Below are 24,206 nucleotides of genomic sequence, written 5' to 3' on the forward strand. Positions count from 1 at the left end.
TTTGCAGGGCTATGGAGAAAAGGCAGGGCAATGACATGAGGTAAATTGCAGAGAACTGGCACAGACACAATGGGCTGAATTGCCTCAATGTGTGCTGTAACAATTCTATGATTCTATAATTCAACACACTCCTGTCTGGTCTCCACATTCTACCGTCCATAAACTTGCAGTCATTCAAATCTCTGCTGCCCAGGTCTTAACTCGCACCAAGGTCTGTTCACCTATCACCCCTGTGCTCGCTGACCTACATTATCTCCTGAATAAGCAACATCTTGATTTTAAAATTCTCATCCTTGTTTTCAAGTTTCAGTTTCCCTGTAATGTCCTTCAGTTTTACAATCCTCCGAAATATCTGTGCTTCTCTAAATCTGGCCTTTTGTGCATTCCGGATCTTAATCACTCCGTCATTGGTGGCTGTGCCTTGGGTTACCTTGGCTCCAGACTCTGGACACTCCTCTGCTCTCTACCTTGCTTTCCTCCTTTAACCCACTGCTTAAAATCTACTTATTTGTCCAAACCTAATGTGTCTCAGTGTCATATTTTGTTGTATAATGCTCATGTGAAGCACCTTGGGACATTTTATTGCATTAAAGGATTATATAAATACAAGCTGTTGTTGTAGTAATTGCGTGGGTGAGTGTGGGTGGCTGGACCACATCAAGTGCAATCAGACAACATTCCCCTCTGTGAATACAGCTCATCACATCAGCATCATCCAGGAGGGCAAAGAGAAAGCCTGGCTTGTTTTCTCTACTACCAACACACCTCCTGAAACTCCTCTGCCCTGCCCTCTCCACCCTCAGATCCCAACAATTGTAAGGCATTCATAGATTTGTCACACCTACACTGAAACATGCACACATGCACAATATATGAGACAGAGAGACAGAGAGAGAGAGATGCACTCATAGACACATGAATGTGCTTGTGTCCTTCAATGTAACAGCCGGTTGAAGATCTTATACAATGTTTTCAGTGAAACAGTGACTCAAGGGGAGCAGTGCAATTGGATTTGATGTACCTGAAAAAATGTATCGTTGCTGTTTGATTCAAGGACTTCAATTGGTCACGGATTTTGATGGCTATTCAGTGTATCAAGGGCAGAGGATCCAGACTAGGCTTTTATTAGTACAGTCATTCCCAAGTTGGGGTCCGCGGAGACCTTCTAGGAGGTCTGAACGTAAGGCCAGCCTTATGGGTGGGGGAGGGGAACAGCTGCCCAGGTACTGTGGCCAAGAGTAAGCAAGTCAGCAGTGACCACAGATGTGCTCTGCTCTCCTCACACTCTGCTGTCTTCATGCTCTGCTCTCTCCCTGTTGCTGCTCTCTTTTGCTCCTACTCTCTCCTGCTCCTGCTCTCCTCCTGCTTTCTCTGTGCTCTTCTCTGCTACTTGCTCTCCCTTGCTCCTGCTCTCCCCTGCTTCTGCTCTCCCCTGCCCCTGCTCTCCACTGCTCCTACTCTCCCCTGCTCCTGTTCTTTCTCTGCTCCTGCACTTCCCCTGCTGTCCCCTATTCCTGCTGTCCCCATCCCTGCTCTCCCTCTGCTCTTGCTCTCCCCCTGCTCCTGCTCTCCCCCTGCTCCTGCTCTCCCCTGCTCCTGTTCTCTCCCTCCTCCCGTTCTCGCCTGCTCCTGCCCTCCCCTGCTCCTGCCCTCCTCCTCCCCCTCCCCCTGTTCTCCTCTGTTCCTGCTCTCCCCCGTTCCTGCTCTCCCCTGACCCTGCTCTGCCCCTGTTCTCCCCCTGTTCCTCTTATATTCTTTCTCATGATCTGCTCTACTCATGGTCCTCCCTTCTCCATGCCCCTAGCATGAATGGACAAATTTTGCAGTAAGAAGCAATCCCACACATCTCATTCATAACTGTAAGTTACTTACCAGCTTTCTTGATTGCATTATTAAAACACTCTTTATATGCTTTTGTATGATGTTGTATTATAATTTAGGTCATATTGGGGAGTCTGTGATCGCTAATCCATTGGAAAAGGGGTCTCTCAATCAACAAGGTTTGAGAAACACAATCTGAGCACATCATCTAGAACAAAAGCAACACAAAATACTAAATTAATCCACAGGTTCTGCAAATCTGAAATACAAACAGAAATGCTGCAAACGCTTAACAGGTCAGGCAACAACTTAGAAGAGAGGTGGTTAGTTTTAAAATTCTCACTCTTATATTCTAATCCCCCCATGACCTATCTCTGTAATTTCCTCCAACCCCTTAACCCTCTGAGATCTTTCTGCCCTCTAACTGTGGCCTCTTGAGCACCCCTGACTTGCTTTATTCCATCATTGGTGGCTATGCCTTCAAATACCATGGCCTCAAGCTCTGGAATTCCCTCCCTAAACTTCTCCACATGTCTTCCTCTCTGTAAGACACTCCATAAAACCTACCTCTTTGACCAAGCCTTTGGTCACCTGTTCAAATATCCCCTTATGTGACTCAGTGTTAACTTTTGTTTGATAATGCTCCTGTGAGGTGCCTGGAGATGATTTGCTCTGTTAAAGAATCAATGTAAAAGCAGGTTTTTGTTGAACTGCTTACAAGGATGAACAGACACATGGGCCAGGATTTTCCCCTCAGCGATTTGGTGGCGGGGCCCGGTCGCCGAGGGGAAAATGACACAGGATGATGTCAGGAGGAACCCCCGACGTCATCCCGGGCCATTTAAATTTTTAGAAAGGCGGGCAGACAGTGAAATCAGCTGTCCGCCCACCGACCTGTCAATAGCCAACTGAGGCCATTGACAGGCTAGTAAAAGTACTTAAAGACCTGCCGGTCAACCTTAAGGCTGGCGGGCAGGCCAGGAGCCCCAGCGGGCTTCTGATTATTCATGAAACCTCATCCACTGGTGGGATGAAGTTTCATGTCCATTTTGTACAAAAATAATAAAGTTTATGTGTTCTTTATTAACATGTCCCATCTCGTGTGACATTGTCACATGAGGGGGACATGTTAATAATTTTTTATTGTTTCTATTTTTAAAGTTTTTTCCACTGTCACTATTCTCCCTGAGACAGGATTTTGCCTGAAAGAGCACATTTTGATAGCTGGGGAATACCTCCCCCCTCTTCCTGTCCGGGATGCCGCTGGGCGGGCCTTGATCAAAATTTTCAGGACAACAATGGAAACTGATAGGGTAGATAGAGAGAAAGGTCTCTTGTTGGTTGTGGAGTCTACGACCAGGACCATGGTTTAAAAATCTAACAACAGTCTGAAACCCTTTTGAGAGTGAAATTAAGAAATACTTCTGGACACAAAGGGTGGGAGAAGTTTGGAACTATCTTCTGTAAATGACCCCTCCCTATCTCCTCCAGTCCCACATCCTCCGATATCTGTTTTCCTTTAATTCTGGCTCCCTGAGCATCCCCAATTTTTATCATTTCACCATTGGTGGCTGTGCCTTCACTGGCCTGGGCTCAAAACTTGGAATTCCTTCCCTAAACCTCTCCCTCTCCTCCATTAAGCTTCTAGAAACAATTACTCAGGATAGAATTAATAGTCACATGAAAAACTGTGGGCTGATTCAGAAGAGCCAGCATGGAATTCTTAAGGGAAAATCGTCTTTAACTAACTTGCTGGAGTTTTTTGAAGAGGAAGCAGATGCTGTTGATGTGGTGTACATAGATTTCCAAAAGGCATTCAATACAGTACTGCACAACAGACTTGTGAGAAAAGTTGTAGCTCATGAAATAAAAGGGACTGTAGCAACATGGATACACAATTGGCTGAGAAAACGGAAACAGTGAGTAATGGTCAATGGATATTTTTTTGGGTTGGAGGAAGGTTTGTAGTGATGTTCTCCAGGGTTTGGTATTAGGACCTTTGCTATTCCTGGTATATATTAATGATCTAGATCTTGGTGTGCAGAGCACAATTTCAAAGTTTGTGGATGATACAAAACGTGGAAGCATTGTAAACTGTGAGGAGGACAGTATAGAACTTCAAAAGGACATGGACAAGTTGGTGGAGTGGGAAGATAGGTGGCAGATGAAGATCAATGTGGAGAAATGTGAGGTGATTCACTTTGGTAGGAAGAACATGGAGAGACAATATAAAATAAGGGATTCAACTCTAAAGGGTGTGCAGGGGCAGAGGGACCTGGGTGTATATGTGCATAAGTTTTTAAAGGTGGCAGGACAGGTGGAGAGAGCAGTTAATAATGCATACAGTATCCAAGCTTTATTAATAAGGGCATAGAGTACAAGAGCAAGAAGGTTATGCTGAACTTGTACTGGACATTAGTTAGACCTCAGCTGGAATATTGTGTACAGTTATGGGCACCATACTTTAGGAAGGATATGAACACGTTAGCGAGAGTGCAGAAGAGGTTTACAAAAATGGTTCCAGGAATGAGAAACTTCAGAAATGAAGATAGATTGGAGAAGTTAGGACTGTTCTCCTTGGAGAGGAGAAGGCTAAGAGGAGATTTAATAGAGGTGTTCAAAATCATGAGGGGGCTGGATAGAGTAGATAGGGAGAAACTGTTCCCTTTCATAAGAGGATCGAGAACGGGAGGGCACAGATTTAAAGTCATTTGCAAAAGAAGCAAATGCAATGTGAGAAAAACTTCTTCACACAGTGAGTGGTTTGTGTCTGAAATGCACTGCCTGGAAGTGCGGTGGAGGTAGGTTCAATCAAGGCATTCAAGAGGGCATTGGATGATTGTTTCTATTTAAATAATGTGCAGGGATTACAGGGAGAAGGCAGGAGAATGACACTGGGTCATAATGCTCGTTTGGAAACACAGTGGGCCGAATGGCCTCCTTCTGCACCGTAACAATTCTGTGATTCTGTGACCTAACAAATAAAACACTCAAAGTGCTTCACAGAGGTGTAATCATAAAAAATGGATGCCAATCCACAGTGGAAGATATTAGGCGTGGCGAACTATTTCGCAAAATTTGATAGAAAATAAGTTACCAGTCTTTGTCATCGGCTGTCCCACGATTCGAGGGTGACGTCCACTCAGGGTTGAGAGTTTCTGCCATGGGTCTTCATGTGACTGAACGGGGCAATTCTCAACCCACAGATCTTTGGGCACATGGGGCAGGACATTTCACAAGATAGTGGGAACTGAAGTGCAGGATTTGTTTCCTTTTCTTTCTTCCTCTGCCGCCGCTCTGCCTCATTAAAATGTTGTGACACAAAGCGTGATGCAGCTTGATGGACAAGTTGTCATCATTTTGAACAATTGGTAGCAAGCTGCTCCCAGTCATTAAGGTCAATCCTGCCCTGCTTCAGGGAGAGCTTCAGAGTGTCTTTGAAGCATTTTCTTTGTCCTCCCCTGGAATACTGGCCATGTGAAAGTTGAAAAAGCGGGATCTGGTGGGGAGACTGTTTTCAACCATCTGGATATTGTGTCCAGTCCATTGAAATTGATTTTGCAGGAGTTTTCCTTGAATGCTTGTGAAAATAGTTTTAAGAAGGACACTAGGGTTTCTTCAACAGTCCTCCCTTTGGATCTGGAGGATGCAGCGGAGGCACTGTAGATGCAATTTCTCTGGCACTCCTGTATGTCACTGATATACAGTCCAGGTTTCACTGCAGTACAAGAGTGTGGGCTTTTGCTGGTAGGATCTTGGAAGTAACCAGCAGAATGGTTTCACCAGACAGCTGAATATATTTTTGGGAAAGAAGGTTGCAGAGATGGTAAGAAGGAAGGGAAGGGTTGACATTGCTTGAAAAAAGGTGGATTTGTTGGATAAAGGGACTTTTCACCTCTAATGTCAGCTTGGCCAAGTGGTTGTAATCTCATAAAGTAATTGGATCAAAGCGCACACCAAAGATTCAAACAAATAATCCAGGCTGACAGGAGTGCAACAGCAAGGATACTTCAGTTTTCAGACAAGATATTAAACAAGATGTTAAACACAGCTCCTGTCTTCTTGAAACATAAAAGTTTCCCATAGCACAATTCAATGAAGTGCTGGAGAGTTCTCCCCAATGCCCTGTCCAATATTTATTCCTCGATCAATATTTCCAAATCCAGGTTATCTTGTCATTTATCTCATCGTTGTCCATGGGATCTTGCTGTGTGCAAATTAGCTGCTGTGTTTCCAGCTTTACAGCAGTGATTACATTTCAAAATGCATTTCATTGGCTGTAAAGAGCTTTATGACACCCTGGGGATGTAAAAAGTGCTATAAAAATGTAATTTTATTTGCCATGCTTTCAAACTTCCTGTGTTCCTAGTTCTTCCCCATTCAGGGGAAAACATTTCTGTTCAAACTTTATTTCACTGCTGAAGAGTTTGCTATCTGTGTTGATTCTGTGAGCAAAAGGTTTGTCTTTGTCAAAATAAATTAAGTACAGTAGTTTTAAAATGTGACATTGAGGCAATAGTTCATGGAGACTAATGGAGTACACTTGTCAGCAGAATGCATTCAGCTCTGCCATCTCGCTTGTAGAGCGGGATCTGATGCAACTTCTATTTCTAACGTTGGTGCTTTAACATGAACTCATAATTCACTGCTTTCACACAAGGTCATTGCAAAGGTACAAAGCAGCTTCCCTAAATCTTTGTTGGTTTAGAAAATAGACATTGAAAAATCACCTCACCTCCCCCCTCCAAATAATGAACCCATTGTATTCTCAGGAGTGAATTAAAAGCTGGAATCTAATCAATGGTTTTGGATAATTTATATCCAAAAAATTGAGATATAGGCTGGAATCAAATCAAATAGTTTATACATAAAATAATACACACCCGAGAATGAGTTACAGGCTGGAATCTAATCGAGGGGTTCGAGTGATTTATATATAGAATAACAGATACTCATGAGTGAGTTACTGGTTGAGAATCTAATAGAGAGTTTTGGTGTTTTATATATAGAATACCAGACACCCAGGAGTGACTTACACTTTTTCTGATAAGTCACATTAATTCTCTGCCTCACTCCTACTCTGACCTCTGTCCTTGGCCTCCCACACTGTTCCAATGAATTTCAACCTAAACTTGAGAAATACACCTCACCTTTCAATTAAGCAGCCTTCTGAACTCAACACTGAGTTCAACAATCTCAAATTATAATCTCTGCTTCCATTTTTTGTTTGCTTATCTTTGGATGGCAGCAATTGGTCGATTCTGCGTTTTCCCATCAACACCACCTCGAGATGTATCCATTGTTTCTTTAATTGTCCCATTACTATCCACTTTTACAACTCACCATCATCTGTTTTGTCATTTAATCTCTCCATCCTGTCCGCCCTGTCACGGGATTTCCCTTTATTATTCTCCTCTCTCCTTGCCTTTCTCTGCCTCTGTACTTGCTGACATTTTCTAGTTCAGATGAAAGGTCACGGATCTGAAACGTTAACTTTGTTTCTCTCTCCACAGGTGCTGCCAGACCTGCTGAGTATTTCCAGCATTCTCTGTTTTCATTTCAGATTTCCAGTAGCTGCAATATTCTGCATTTGTGTAAAGCTGCATTGGTGTTTTATCTACAGAATCCACTAGTCTGATCCCATCTTCATCACTTGCTAACTACATTCTTCATCTTTTTCAAGCAACTAACTAACCTCCTTACTTCCACAATAGTCAGAAACAAAGAATATTCTAAATTCCAACCACTTTCTTTGTCTAATGAGTCAGTTTGCAACATTGACAATTCTATTTGACCCTATGCTTAGCTTCTGACTCCATGGGGTGGGATTTTACAGACCCGCCAAGGTCAATAGACTTTTGAACAGCTTGCCACATTTTACAGCCCTGCCCCCGCCTTGCTGGAGATGTAAAATTCTGCCCCATATCCTCTACACCACCAACGACAATAACTTCCACCTCCTTAAATTTGAACCTCACTATTACTTTCTCATCAACTAATGAAAACAGCAGAGCACAACTTACCATGTTGTAACCTTCCATTGTATTGAAGGCCTTTGTCAGAGTTGTGCTGATTCTTCCCTGTCTCAGCAAATGGCTCTAATTTTTCAAATCTGTCTTCATAAGTGAAATGGTTCAATCCTGCTATCACCCTTGTCAGTAGAGAACTCGTCCATGGGACTTTAGTGTGTTGTTGTCTTAGCTGAGGGTCACAATCTGATACCTGTAACACTGTGCCGCCAATTCCCTGCTCTTGGTCTCCTTCAATGTTAGTAATGGAACATAATGGAAGTGTGGCTATCTCAGCATCCCAAGCAATAGCAGAAACACTCTATTAAGACTAATGGGTATAAACAAGAGCTTCCATCATCACTATTGCCTGCCTCCAATCCTTTGCTCGAGCCCTCTCTCACCATCTATCCCTGACCTCCCTCTCTCTCTCTCCCCCCCCTCTTCTACCCCTGCCTTTCTGTGGTAATCTGATGTGTAATATGCCTTTAAAAAGAATATTATAATAGATCACATGACATTATCCAATGACAGAATAGCGCAAGCTACCTGAGTAGTCTGTAGTCAGTAGTCTGTGTGAGTAGTCTAGGGTGATGTGGAGACAGATTTTGAGTTGTAAGCACACAAGGGTAGCTGCTGAGTTAATTTGTAAATAAATAGAATGCATTCTCCCTAAGAACTGTCTGCTGAACTGCTATGTCTATGGTACCAACACGGTCATCCCGAAACAAACCATTAGTCCGTCTAAACTAGTGACCAGGATCCAACAAACTAGTGACGAGGTGAAAAAAGCAAGGAAAGGCAAGGAAAGAAATCAAGTGATCCGAAATCAGGCTGTACCTCGCAAGGTAATTGTAAGTTGAATTTCTGTCCTAATCGTTGAAGCAGTCCCCTCGAAGCATGCCCAGTTTGGAAGAGTTGATCCTTTCGACCCAACAGTGGACAATTGGTCTCATTACGTTGAACACCTCACGTTCTTTTTCTAAGCAGGGAAGGAGAAGAGGAGTGCAATCCTCTTATCCACGTGTGGGAGTAAGACTTATGGATTTGATCCGAAGTTTAATGGCACCCAGTGCCCTGGATTCGAAAAGTTTTGATGATTTAGTGAACTTGGTGAAGAATCATTACCAGCCCAAGCCCTCGGTAATGATGCAACGGTTTAAATTTAGCTTAAAAAATAGAGCTTCGAAGGAGACATTTGCTTGTTATATGGCAAGTCTGAAACAGTTAACAGAATATTGCGAGTTTTGTACATCTATAAATTAAATGCTTAGAGATCATTTGGTGTGCGGTATAAATGAAGTTTCAATTCAGAAGAGATTACTGTCTGAAACAAATTTGGATTTTCAGAAGGCGCAAGAAATAGCACTGGCTATGGATGGTGCAGTGAGGGACTCAAAAGGGAGCGCAAAATGGCACCGTCCTCCACATTGGATGGGAAGCCCCAACCAAAAAGGACACGAAAATATACAGCTCTAATGAGAAGCAGGAAGTAGCTACCGCTTGCAGACAAATAAAAAGAAATGATTTAGCAGTAAAAACATGGGATAATGGTAACAGAGGGGAAGCAACCACCCTTGTAATGAAACAATGTTTTAAAAAATCGATTGTTTGCACTGTCTTTGAAACTGACACTTCATGGGGCATTGCAAGGATAGAATCAGGCAGACTTTCAATCAAAAGAAAAAAACCCATTGAGATTCATAACAAAGAAGAACCTGAAGTAGCAGATTCAAATATTTATTCATTGTAAATTTAAAGGTTGGAAGAACAGAATCTGTCTATGTAACAGTGAGGATGAATAATAGGCCTATCAGAATGAAGGTGGATACAGGAGCTTCCACAAAAGCTTCTACAAAAATAGGTGAGCATACCTGAATCATGGGGAATGTAAATTAAATTTGGAAGGAATGAATGCCAAATTGAAAACTTACATGGAAGATGACATCAAAATCAAAGGCATAAGCAGGGTTACTGTACAGTATGGAAGTCAATCAGTGAAATTACCCTCGATGGTGGTAGCAGGTGAGGGGCCAAGTCTCCTTGGACCAAACTGACTGAAAGAAATTAAATTGGATTGGACTGAGATCTTCCAACTGAGAGCCAGTGGGCTACCTGAGCTATTACAAAAATACGCCTCAGTTTTCCAAGATGAACTCAGGAAGATCCTAGGGCTACAAGCAAAAATTCATGTGGACCCAGATGCTACCCTCCGATTTATGAAGGCAAGACCAGTACCTTATGCAATGCAGGAAAAAAGGTAGACCCAAATGGGATAGATTAGAGAAACTGGGAGTGATATGACCTGTACAGTTCTCAGAATGGGCGGAACCAATAGTCCCCGTACTTAAGCCTGACCAGAGTGTTCAAATTTGTGGAGACTACAAATTGACTGTCAATAAAATGGCTAAGTTGGACAGACATCCTATACCAAAAATTGAAGACCTGTATGCTAAGTTAGCAGGTGGGACCACCTACACGAAGCTTGATATGAGCCATGCTTATCAACAATTGGAGTTAGAGAAGGCCTCCCAGAAGTTATTCCAATTAATACACACAAAGGGTTGTACCAATATACCCATTTGCCTTTTGGTGTATCCTCTGCATGCGCCATATTCCAGAGGAAAGAGAAAATTTACTGCAGGGATTGCCTCACGTTGTGATTTATATGAATGACATTCTGGTGACAGGGACTCACTGAAAAGGAGCATTTGGCAAAGCTGAAAAAAGTTTTGAAACATTTTTCACAGGTGTGTTTAAAAAAAGAAAAGTGCATGTTCCAAGCGAAAGCGGTAGCCTATTTAGGTCACAAGGTAGATTCACAGGGCCTCAACCCAGTTAAAGAAAAAGTGAGAGCCATCAGAGAGGCACCAGCATCTAGGAACATCTCTTAGCTCAAATCATTCTTGGGGATGATCAATTACTATGGGCGCTTTTTGCCTAATTTATTGACAGAACTGGCACCTTGTATTACCTACTCAAGAAAAACCAATGTTGGCCTTGGCAAACACCACAGAAAGAAGCTTTCACAAAGGTGAAACAACAGTGGCATCCACCCTATTAGTACATTTTGACCAAAGAAAAGAGTTAGCTATGACATGTAACACATCTCATTATGGAGTGCGAGCAGTATTCTCCCATCGAACAGACAATGGCTCAGAATGACCTATTGGATATGTATCAAGAAAGCTCAACACAGCAGAAAAGGGATACTCACAGATAGAAAAGGAAGGCTTGTCCATCATCTTTGGTGTCAAGAATTTCACCAGCATGTACACGGTCATCATTTTACTATCGTTTCAGACCATAAGCCATTGCTGGTATTGTTCAGCGAAGACAACGTTATACCACCTTTAGCCTCAGCAAAAATAGAGAGAGGGTCATTGATCCTGGCAGTGTATGAGTATACTTTCATCCACAGGCCTGGAAATCAGATTGCAAACGCTGATGCACTTAGTTGTTTGCCTTTGAAAGAAAATGATGATGATGTCCCAGTTCCTCAAGAACTGATTTTATTATTGAACTTAGATCCATCACCAGTATGTGTGAGACAGATCAGAGATTGGATAAGTTGAGACCCAGTCTTATCCAAAGTGCAAGAACAAGTTCTTCATGGCTGGTCACAAAAGCAGATATCTGATGAAATAAAACCATATTTTCACAGAAGATATGAGATAACCAGCCAGGATGGCAGTTTACTGTGGAAAGCTGGAATGATTGTTCCTCCAAAAAGATGAAAGCCTTTGTTAACTGAATTACATAGTGCACATCCAGATATTCCCTGGATGAAGACCATAGCACGCAGCTATGTATGGTGGCCTGGAATGGATGGAGAAATAGAGAGCTTAGTGAGAAGTTGTATGCAGTGTCAGCAAGTGCAAAAGTTATCTCCAACTGCTCTGTTACACTCATGGGAGTGGCCAGGAAGGCCACGGGTGCGATTACACATTGACTATGTGGGACTTTTTAGGGGAACAATGTTTCTCATTATTGTTAATGCTCACTCAAAATGGATGGATGTATATGAAGTAAAATCACCAACATCTTCTACTACAATTGACAAGCTACGACAAAGTTTTGCCATCAATGGACTTTCAAAAGTGGTTGTATCAGACAATGGCATGGTATATACGAGCGCTGAGTTTCAATAGTTTATCTCAACGGTGTTATTCATGTAAAACCTTCACCGTACCACCCTCCTTCGAATGAACTGGCCGAGCGAGCAGTTGAAACATTCAAAAATTTTATGAAGAAATTAACTGGAGACTCCATAGCACCAAGTTAGCATGTTTTCTTTTCCATTATAGGACCACCCCTTACATGACAACAGTTGTCACACCTGCGGAATTGTTGATGAAACGCCGTCTCAGGACAAGATTGAGCTTAATAATGCCAAATTTATGGGGGAAGGTGGAAAGGAGTCAGGGAAGCCAGAAAATTGTGCATGATTGGCATAGTCATGACAGAAAGTTTAGCATAGAAGAGAAGGTATATGTGAAAAATCTTGCTGAAGGACCTAAGTGGTTATCAGGTGAAATAAGTGCAGTCACTGGACCTCTTTCCTACCACTTGAAAGTGGAAGACCGAGTCATACGGAGACATATAGATCATTTAAGGAGGAGAGAAACAAAGTATCAGGAGATGATTCTCCCAGTGTTCACGACTGCATCAACTTCTCCTTCTGTTCGGAAAACACCAAAAAAGCAGGTTCCTGACGAAACATCTGAAGCTATAGAGCTGAGACATTCTACACACGCAAGGAAACCTCCAGAAAGACTGAATTTGTAAATTATTTACCTGTGAATTGTAATTGTAACTGTAAAATATATTTCTGAGTAAACGGGGAAGAATGTAGTAAACTGACGTGTAATATACTTTTAAGAAGAATGTTATATTGGAAGATCACATGATCTTATTATCCAAAGACAGAGTAGCGCAGGCTTCCTTAGTAGTCAGTAATAAATACTCTGTAGTGAGTAGTGAGTAGTCTAGGATAACAGTCTGTAATGTAGAGACAGGGTTTCAGTTGTAAGCACACAAGTGTAGCTGCTGAGTTCGATTGTTAAATAAATAGCATGTGTTCTACATAAGACCTGTCTGCTGAACTGCTATCTCTATGGTACCAACTCAGTCATCCTGAAACAAGTGTGCAACTCGGATCCATTAGTTCAACTAAACTAGTGACCAGAATCCAACACTCTATTTCTCTCCTTTATTTCCTTCTCTCTCCTTCACTATCTCTCTTCCTCCCCCCTCTCTCCCTCGCTCCCTCTCGTTCCTCCTTCTCTCTACCCTCCCTCTCTCTTGAGCAGTTTAAGGTTGCCTGGGAGGACTGAAGGAGAGAATAAGGTAAGAGGACCAGAAGCAGAAATGGAAGAGGTAAACATTCCCATCACTTGGACAGCCCCAAATGCCCATGATGTAGTTAGCTGCTTTTATCTCACATGCAGGAACGTATCCAATGAGCATTCTGAGATCCACACTCAGTGCCATGCGCCGCCATATAAACACACTCGACCTCTCCCTTCAGCAGCACCGCTGCACCCTATTTCTAAGCTGCGCATGCTCCAGTTTTATTTTATTCTTCGTCTCATCCGACGCCTCAACAAGAAACTTTGTCTCTTTCTTTCCAGTGCAAAGGAACGCAAGCTCCAACAACTCATCGACACCAATGCCCATCCAGGACCCTCCACCCCTGACCATCCCTCTGTCCCCATCCCGTCTTCCAATCTCAGCCCCGGCCATGTATTCACTATACCTACTGACCTTCCCCTCTCCGATGCTGAACGTTCAGTGCTCAGCAAAGGACTTAGTTTCATACCCTTGTGCCCTCATCTCAAGGAATTTTGGGCTCGGCACAATGCTGAACTCTTCTTCCACCGCCTTTGTCTCCATGCTCACTTCTTTGGGCAGGAGTCCTCTACCCGTTCAACGGATCCTTTTACCCACCTCCAATATTCTCCCACCACCTGGACCCCTCCCTCTGGATTCTTACCTTCTCTTGATCTTTTCATTGAGAACTGTCGGCGTGACATTAGTCGTCTCAATTTCTCTGCTCCTCTCACCCAATCAAACCTGTCTCTCTCTGAACTTGCTGCACTCCGTTCTCTCAGGTCCAACCCTGACATTGTCATCAAACCTGCTGACAAGGGTGGTGCTGTTGTTGTCTGGCGCACTGACCTCTACCTCGCGGAGGCTGAGCGTCAACTCGCAGACACTTCCTCCTACCTCTCCCTGGACCATGACCCCACCACTGAACATCAAACCATTGTTTCCAGGACTGTTACTGACCTCATCTCTTCTGGAGATCTTCCTTCCACAGCTTCCAATGTCATAGTCTCCCAACTTCGGACAGCCCGCTTCTACCTCCTACCCAAAATCCACAAACTGGACTGTCCCGGCAGACCGATCGTGTCAGCCTATGCCTGCCCCACGGAACTCATTTCTTGCTATCTTGACTCCATTATCTCTTCCCCAGTCCAGTTCCTTCCCACCTATATCCGTGATTCCTCTGACATCCTACATCATATCAACAATTTCCAGTTCCCTGGCCCCAGCCACCTCCTCTTCACCATGGACGTCCAATCCCTCTACACCTTCATCCCCCACCAGGATGGTCTGAGGGCTCTCCGCTTCTTCCTCAAACAGAGGCCCGAACAATCCCCATCCACCACTACTCTCCTCCGTCTGGTTGAACTTGTTCTCACACTGAATAATTTCTCCTTAAACTCCTCTCACTTCCTCCAAATAAAAGGTTTGGCTATGTGTACCCGCATGGGCCCCAGTTATGCCTGTCTCTTTATGGGATACTTGGAACATTCCTTGTTCCAGTCCTAATCCGGCCCCCTCCCACAACTCTTTCTCTGGTACATCGATGATTGCTTCGGTGCTGCTTCATGCTCTTGTCTGGACCAGGGAAAATGTATTAATTTTGCTTCCAATTTCCACCCCTCCATCATTTTCACATGGTCCATCTCTGACACTTCCCTTCCTTGACCTCCCTGTCTCAATATCTGGTGATAGACAGTCCAAAAATATTCATTACAAGCCTACCGACTCCCACAGCTACCTCGACTACAGTTCCTCACACCCCGCTTCCTGTAAGGACTCCATCCCATTCTCTCAGTTCCTTCGCCTCCGTCGCATCTGTTCTGATGATGTCTCTTTCAAAAACAGTTCCTCTGACATGTCTTCCTTCTTCCTTAACCAAGGTTTTCCACCCATGGTCGTTGACAGGGCCCTCAACCGTGTCCAGCCCATCTCTCACGCATCCGCCCTCACACCTTCCTCTCCCTCCCAGAACCATGATAGGGTCCCCCTTGTCCTGACTTATCACCCCGCATTCAAAGGATCATCCTCCGCCATTTCCGCCTACTCCAGCACCAAACACATCTTCCCTTCACCCTCCCTGGTGGCATTCTGCAGGGATTGTTCCCTCCGGGACACCCTGGTCCACTCTTCCATCACCCCCTACACCTCAACCCCCTCCCACGGCACCTTCCCATGCAACCGCAGAAGGTGCAACACCTGCCCCTTTACTTCCCCTCTCCTCACCGTCCAAGGGCCCAAACACTCCTTTCAAGTGAAGCAGCATTTCACTTGCACTTCCCTCAATTTAGTCTATTGCATTCGTTGCTCCCAATGTGGTTTCCTCTACATTGGAGAGACCAAACGCAGACTGGGTGACCGCTTTACGGAACACCTTCGGTCTGTCCACAAGCATGACCCAGACCTCCCTGTCGCTTGCCATTTCAACACACCACCCTGCTCTCATGCCCACATGTCCGTCATTGGCCTGCTGCATTGTTCCAGTGAAGCTCAACACAAACTGGAGGAACAGCACCTCCTCTTCCAACTAGGCATTTTACAGCCTTCTGGACTGAATATTGAGTTCAACAATTTTAGATCATGAACTGTCTCCTCCATCCCCAGCCCCTTTCCAATCCCCCCCCCCCTTTTCCCCAATAATTTATATAGATTTTTTTTCCCCACCTATTTCCATTATTTTTAAATGTATTTCCATCCATTGTTTTATCTCTACCTTTTAGCCTATTTCGATCCCTTCCCTTCACCCCACCCCCACTAGGGCTATCTGTACCTTGCTCGTGCTGCTTTCTACCTTTAATGTCACCTATTAGCACATTCCTTAGATAATATCACCACCTTCAACACCTCTTTGTCCTTTTGTCTATTACATCTTTTGGTTATCTCCATCTAACACTGGCCCTCTATCCAACTCTACCTGTCCCACAAACCACACCCCCCCCCCAAACCAGCTTATATTTCACCTCCTTTCTATTTTTCCTTTGTTCTGTTGAAGAGTCATATGGACTCGAAAGGTTAACTGTGTTCCTTTCCTTGATGCTGCCAGACCTGCTGAGTTTTTCCAGGTATTTTTATTTTTGTTTTGGATTTCCAGCATCCGCAGTTTTTTGCTTTTATCCAATCTGAAGGTTGTGTCTGACATGTTATAAAAACAAAAAAACTGCGGATGTTGGAAATCCAAAACAAAAACAGAATTACCTGGAAAAACTCAGCAGGTCTGGCAGCATCGGCGGAGAAGAAAAGAGTTGACGTTTCGAGTCCTCATGACCCTTCGACTGTCCGCAAGAATGACCCAAACCTCCCTGTCGCTTGCCATTTTAACACTCCACCCTGCTCTCTTGCCCACATGTCTGTCCTTGGCTTGCTGCATTGTTCCAGTGAAGCCCAACGCAAACTGGAGGAACAACACCTCATCTTCCGACTAGGCACTTTACAGCCTTCCGACTGAATATTGAATTCAACAACTTTAGGTCGTGAGCTCCCTCCCCCATCCCCACCCCCTTTCTGTTTCCCCCTTCCTTTTTTTTCCAATAAATTATAAAGATTTTCCTTTTCCCACCTATTTCCATTATTTTTAAAAAAAACCCCACTAGAGCTATACCTTGAGTGCCCTACCATCCATTCTTAATTAGCACATTCGTTTAGATAATATCACCAACTTTAACTTTAACACCTATGTGTTCTATTGTACTATTGTTGTTGACATCTTTTGATGATCGGCTTCTATCACTGCTTAAAATATAAAAACAAAAAAACTGCGGATGCTGGAAATCCAAAACAAAAACAGAATTACCTGGAAAAACTCAGCAGGTCTGGCAGCATCGGCGGAGAAGAAAAGAGTTGACGTTTCGAGTCCTCATGACCCTTCGACAGAACAGTTCTGTCGAAGGGTCATGAGGACTCGAAACGTCAACTCTTTTCTTCTCCGCCGATGCTGCCAGACCTGCTGAGTTTTTCCAGGTAATTCTGTTTTTGTTTTCTATCACTGCTTGTTTGTCCCTACAACCACACCCCTCCCCCCCTCCACCTCTCTCTCTCTCTCTCTATCTCTCCGCCCCCCACACACACACCCTAAACCAGCTTATATTTCAACTCTTTCTTGGACTCGAACTCAAGTTCTGTCGAAGGGTCATGAGGACTCGAAACGTCAACTCTTTTCTTCTCCGCCGATGCTGCCAGACCTGCTGAGTTTTTCCAGGTAATTCTGTTTTTGCTGCGTCTGACATGTTGACTGACAGCTGGTCTGTGAACTACAATTCCCAGCCTCCACTGCCATATTTTGCACCTGACAGTCTGAGATCGTTTTCCACTAATGTAATCAGAATGACAAATGCCTCTTAGCGTTGTGTAATTAACTTTCACAAACTAACACTTCACAAAACTATTGAAAATAATAAGAATAAAAAGAGGAAATAACAGACACTGAGCAGAGTGGAGCTGGTGTCAGCTACACAGACACTGGATCAGCAGGGCTCCTCCAAGCAGACATCGACCTGAGGAGTTTTATACATTAACCCAGTGAAGTTTCAGATCTGAACCCAGGAAAGCTCCACACATGAACGCAGCTCCCTCCCCCTCCACCCAGCAACACCGCGTGTACAGAGCTCTGGATTGACAAGAGCTTCCTCCAGACTCTCATGAACAAGCGTCGCCACCCGGTGGCCATGGCAACCACTGTAACAGAGCAGAATGTGATACATGAATGCAGAGTGACAGAGGAGCCGCACATCGCCACCTCCAACACAACTGCATTTATTGGGGTCTGTCACAATCTCAAACTACCAGATTGTGCAAAAAATAAGGGCTTGCAATGCCTATGGGCCCAAAGATCAAATGTTTCCATTTAAAATGAGCTCTTTTATTGAAAGGAACTTGCTATGTCTCCTGCGGGATTTATTGCCGGGGTTAAGGACAGAGCTGAACTGTTATCAGTGATTCCCCACTTCGAGTGTCGGAATGAATGGGGATGCGATTTCCCTGTCCCATCTGAGGGAAGCTGGTATCTCTCTCTCTCGCCCCCGTCTATCCAGCCAGTTCAGGGAGAGATGGAGATAAACCAAGCACATTTAACACTGAGCAGTCTGCTGAGATAAACGGAGAATCGTGTATGAAAACAGAGAATAAGCAGGGAGTGCGCTTTACAACCAGCAGGAACAAGATGGCCAAAGGGAGTTTTAAAGGCTGTACTATCCTTTACGATACACCATTCCTGTTCCTTGTATTTAACTGGGGCTGTCACGGCTGGGAAATTGGCAAATTTAAAGAGTGAGATAGATCACAGACTCATTGAAACACAGGGAGCTGGCTCATTTTTAAGAAAGAGAGAGAGATTACCGGGTCAAAAGTCAAACCGATGAAGCCTTGATCTTTTTAATGGGGATTAAATTAATTGGGGATTCAGAGAGCTGAACCCAGTGAGCACCTCTCCATTCATTTCGCAGCGCGGGATTGTGTTCGTTTGTTGCATTTTGGGTTGGTTTCGGCCAGATAAATCCCTTCTAAATCTCTCTGGGATTTTCTTCCCGCTCTAGACTCTGTTTCTGAGGGAACTTTCAGGCCACACCCCCGATCTTATCAACCCAGCTTCAAACTAAAATAAGCAATTCAGGTATAAATAAAAAGGATGTCGGGTGGTGAATTCAACAGAAGCGGCTATGGCCACGTCAGGAACACGATCACCTCCGAGTCACACGCTATCTTGCCTTAGAAGTGCCATTCCTTCATGGTAGCTGGGTCAAAGTCATGGAACTTCTAACCCAACAATACTATGGGAGGACCATCACCATACAGACCACAGTGGTTCAAGAAGACAGCTCACCAGCACCTTCTCAAGGTTAACTAGGGATGGGCAATAAATGCCACTCTTCCCAGTGACACTCCCATCATGTTACTGTAGTTACTTTCTAGCCAATATTTATCCCTCAACTAATATCACCAACACAGATTATCTGGTCATTCATCTCATTTAATTTTCTAATTGAATGGTAGAACAGGCTGGAGGGGCTGAATGGTCTCTTCTGGTTCCAGTGGTGCTAATTGGCAGGCCATGCTGTGGGGCCAAGGCAGGACTGGTGTGACCCTGTCTTTAACTGAACACAGCACACACAATATACTCTGGGCTGACACTGTATCTGTATCGATGTTTACTTACACTGTTAAATGTTTCAGAACTGACCGCTGAATGACACTTTGCTCTGACCTTTCACCCGACGAGCTGCCCCTTTCACAGCATTAACAACCAGTGAACAGCTTCCCTACCACCATCCTCCATCTAGGATTACTGCTGACCAGTGGAGCAGCTGAGGAGTCTAGTGGGAGTGGTGGAGTGGAGTTAGGGAGTTCTGAGCTGGTGATTCAGGAATGAGATGCTGTTCCCACACGCTGCTGGATCAACAATCAACTCCTTCATTCATATAAATTGTTTGTAACAGAAATTTTAAAAATGCAGAATATTACACTGAATGAGTTCACAATATTATAAAATTATTATAAGGATATAATACCTACAGCATGAGTTGACATAAGAAACAACACATTATTTCTTGGGGTGCATTAGTTTATGATTTGGTGTGCTTTATGTCCTGCAGGTTTTGGTGCTATTGGGGTAATTTGAGAGTAGTTGATTGGCTGTGTTATCTGTAGTCTATGTACTGGTCTATAGAGGGGCTGTGTTATCTGTAGTCTGTGTATTGCTCTATACAGGGACTGTGTTATCTGTAGTCTGTGTATTGCTCAATACAGGGACTGTGTTACCTATAGTCTGTGTACTGCTCTATACAGGGAATGTGTTATCTGTAGTCTGTGTACTGCTCTATGGAAGGGCTGTGTTACCTGTAGTCTGTGTACGGCTCTATACAGGGGCTGTGTCATCTGTAGTTTGTGTATTGCTCTATAGAGAGGCTGTGTTATCTGTAGTCCGTATATTTCTCTATGAAGGGGCTGTGTTATCTGTAGTCTGTGCACTGCTCTATAGAGGGGCTGTGCTCTGTAGTCTGTGTAGTGCTCTATAGAGGGGCTGTGTTATCTGTAATCTATGTATTGTTCTATAGAGGGGCTGTGTTTTCTGTAGTGTGTGTATTGCTCAATAGAGGGGCTGTGTTATCAGTAAGCAGTGTACTGCTCTATCAAGGGGCTGTACCGCTCTATAATCCTATCACTTTTTATAAAATGATGCAGTACCTGAGCCTCAAGTGACCTCATTTACGAGATATGCACCTTTGTGTTCAATGTTTGGAATCATTCCCGCCACTGCTCACAGGTGAAGCTGGATGGATGGCGGCAAAAGGAACACACCTGTACACAGCTGGAACACAGCCAGGACAGGGGAGGAGGAAGGGAGGGAGTTGGCTGTGTGCCACTTGGCAGTAACCTTCACAACCACCTCCTCATAATACACACAACTGACTAGCAATGTCAGTGTTTGTGCTAATGCAAGCTTTTTGTTCATGTTAATGTTACTGCTAGTCAGATGATTAGTGTTAGTGTCGGAGCTAGTGGGGCTGTTCGTGACACTGTTAACGTCAGTATTATTGTCAGGGTTAGTACTGAGGTTAGGGTAGTGTTAGTGTTAGCTGTACTCTAGTAGTAGTGTTAGGGTTTGTCTAAGATTAGTGCTAATAAAAGTATTTAGTGATATTGTTAATGTCAGTGTTAGTGTTACTGTTAGTGTTAAGGTTAATGTTATTGTTGGGAATAGTATTAGTGTTAAGGTTAGTGTTAACATTACCTCTAACTGTTTGCATTTGTGATAAAATTAATAGTAGTGTTGGTACTTTGGTTGGAGCTCATGTTAAGGTTTGTAAGTGTGTCAGTAGTGGCTCAGTTGGGAGCCCTTTTACTTCTGAATCACAAGGTTCTGCATTCAAGTCCCACTCCAGAGTTTGAGCACAAATTCAAGACTGACACTCCAGTGCAGTGCTGAGGGAGCATTGTGCTTTGTAGTACTGCCTTTTGGATGCGATGTTAAACCGAAGCCCAATATGCCTGCTTGGATGGATGGAAATATCACACAATACTATTTTGAAGAATAGCAAGGAGTTATCCTTGTTGTTCAGGTCAATATTTATCCCTCAATCAACATAAAAAACAGGTGATTTGGTCATTATCACTTTGTTGTTTGTGGGAGCTTGTTGTGTGCAAATTGACTGCTGCATTTCCTACATGACAACGGTGACTACACCTCATTATTTGTAAAGTACTTTGGGATGTCCGGTTGTTCTGAAAAGCGCTATATAAATCCAAGCTTTTCTAGTAATGCTAATGTCAATGCCCTTGTTAATGTTAGCTTTAGTGTTATAGCTAGCCTTAATGGCTTTTATTAATATAAGTTGTGGGGTTAGTGGTAATACTATTGATTGTGCTGTATTTAACTTTATTGTTAATGTTAGCTTTAATGTTAATTTTAAGGTTAGTTTTGATGTTTTGTTAGTATTAATGTTAGTAGATTAATGTTAGTGTTAGTACTGGCGTTAGAGTGGGTGATAACATTATTGTTGGTGTTAGTATTAAGGATAGCAGAATGTTAGTGTTAATGCTGGGGTTAGCACTACTGTTAATGCTAAAGGTGTGTTAGTGTTACAGTTAGTGTTGGTGTTATAAATTTAGGATTAGTGTTAGGAATAAAATAGTGCAAGGTTTAGCATTACTATTAGTGTTAAGGTTAGTTTTAATGTTAGGATTGGTCTGTGGTTTAAGAGGATTGTTAATATTTGTGTCAAGATTAAAAGAAGTTTTTGTGTTAGTGTTTGGGTTAGGTGTATTACTGAGATCAGAGTTGTTGTTAAGGCTGGGATCAAAATGAATGCTGGGCTGAGTTTCAGACTCTGTCTCTGGGTCTTTCCCCCCAGCCCCTCTCTCAAGTTTCTCCATGTTTTACATTATCACCAGCCCCAATCCTAGTCTCCCCAGGATTCTGCTGAAAGAGGCTGACAATTGGGAGAGCTGCCAGTTTTTCTGATTACACCTCTGTGAATTGCCTTGGGATATTTTTCTGAGCTAAAGGCTTGGCAGAAATGCAAGTTGTTGTTATTGTTGTTGTGAAATGGGGAAAGTGTTAGGACTGGTCCTGAAGATCAAAGAGAATGAGACAGATCACAAATCCCTTTCCAAAATGGGTTGGGTTATTTTTAAGGAAGGCATGTAAACAGTTGCAGGTCTTAAACTGAAAGAATCTTCTAACTTTTATTCTTGCAGGTTAAAGAGTGCTGTCTTGAGTGACACACTCTCTCTCTCTCTCGCTCTGTGAGTTTGTGTCTAGTCTTCAGTCTGTGCAATCCCAAACGCAGTAGGGTTCCTGAGATTTGAAGATGATTGAACAGGAATTACATGCCTCGGGGAGCAGTGAATGGGAGCAGCCTATGTGCTCTGTTCACAATCTGTTCCTTCTCAAAGCCATTCTCTTTGCCTTCTTTCCTCCCCTGATGGCTCTGTCCTTTGCTGAAATGCCGTTCTATAGGGACTAGAAATCTTTACTAATTCACCCAAACAGCCATCATGAGTCAGAGATCATGGGTTTGACTCCCACTTCAAAGACTTGAGTGGATAAACCAGGCTGACAATTCAGTACTGAGAGAGAACACTGCATTGTTGGACATTCCATCTTCTGGATGAGATGTAAAGATGTAAAAGATCCCAAGGCACTATTTGAAGAGGAAAGGGATGCTCCCTGGTGTCCTGGCCAATCTTTATCCCTCAGGGTCTGTCACCTCCTACTCTTCCACCACCCATCTGCTAAAACGTATGCACTGCCCGAGACATAACAACTAGGTTCATGACCTATTTTTCTCCCATCTACCCTCAGGACTACTAGATGCAGCAGCTAATGGAAGGAGACAGATTAGTAGGGGCCTATTGGACCTTCAATTCCCTTTATCCTTTCAATTCCTTGTCTGCTGGGAGCTTCTGTCTCAGTGTTAAATTTTCCTCCATCCACTTTGACCATTATTGCAGTAGTCTAGTGTAATAATTATAAGTTAAATCATTTCTTACTGTTATAGGGATTTTGTGACTGAATTGACGAATCAGCCCTAAGCACAGGGAATCTTAGGGGCGGAGCTTTTTAGCCTTGGTCTGGGAACGAGCGTGTACTCTCACTAGGAGTCTGTAAATAAAGTTTACTGTTTCTTACAAGAAACCAGCCCTGCATTCCAAATTTATTACAACTGGCGACGAGGCTAAATTGCGCCGACGCAGCACATCACCTCATGACTGTGAATATTCTGATATTTTAAGGGAAGAAAGAAAAGAAGTATACTCACCAGCAATGTCACTCTTCAGTAGAGTTGACGCCTACGATTCATCCGTCGAAGACTGGAGTCAATACATTTGTCGATTAGGTTTCTACTTTGTAACTAACAAAATAATGTTGGAGGAAAAACAGAAGGAAATTCTCTTAAGTGTCTGCGGGAGCAAAACCTATACCCTAATCCGTAGATAGATGGGTCCAAATGCGGCAAATTCCAGATCCTTCACCGAGCTAGTAGACCTCATGAAAGGACATTATCAGCCTAAACCCTCTGTGATCATGCAAAGATTCAAGTTTAACTTTCAAATAAGGGCCCCCGGTGAGTCAACCTCAATGTACATTGCAAAGTTAAAACAGCTAACAGGGCACTGTGACTTTGGTGATACTTTAAACGTCATATTGCGAGATCCTTTGGTTTGTGGCATAAACTATGATGCCATTCAGCGCCATTTACTTGCAGAAGTTGAGATAGACCTGAAGCGTGCCATGGAGATAGCACTAGCAATGAAGAGTGCTGAGCGGGACTCGCAGGCTTTGTAGAGTGTGCAACACGGCACTGTTTTGCAGCTAGGGTGGGAACCTGCCACCAGGTGTGTTGCAAAGATCAGGGAGGCTACCACGAAGTGGGGCACAGCCCTTACTGCTCGTAAAATAAAAAGAAATACTGGAAGTGGCTCACCAGTAATCCAGAAGTTAAAGTGGTATCGTTATGGGGGATTCATGTACCCAAAATCTGTAGATTTAAAGAGGCAGAATGACACTATTGCCACAAAAAAGGGCATGTTATTGAACAGTGCAGAATGAAATCA

General features: G+C 43.5%; 1 long non-coding RNA gene across 1 annotated transcript in view; it reads right to left on the reverse strand.

The window, feature by feature from the left end:
* LOC121286728 overlaps positions 1 to 23,906 on the reverse strand; it is a 35,067-nt gene extending 11,161 nt beyond the window's left edge. The window contains exons 1-2 of the long non-coding RNA XR_005945037.1: positions 23,411 to 23,906; positions 1,873 to 2,029 (exon numbers count right to left, since the gene is read on the reverse strand). This is a non-coding gene — a long non-coding RNA (uncharacterized LOC121286728). The remainder of the gene's footprint in view (positions 1 to 1,872; positions 2,030 to 23,410) is intronic.
* Positions 23,907 to 24,206: the final 300 nt, after the last annotated feature.

This window comes from Carcharodon carcharias, chromosome 14, assembly GCF_017639515.1.
Source record: "Carcharodon carcharias isolate sCarCar2 chromosome 14, sCarCar2.pri, whole genome shotgun sequence".
Taxonomy (NCBI): Eukaryota; Metazoa; Chordata; class Chondrichthyes; order Lamniformes; family Lamnidae; genus Carcharodon; species Carcharodon carcharias.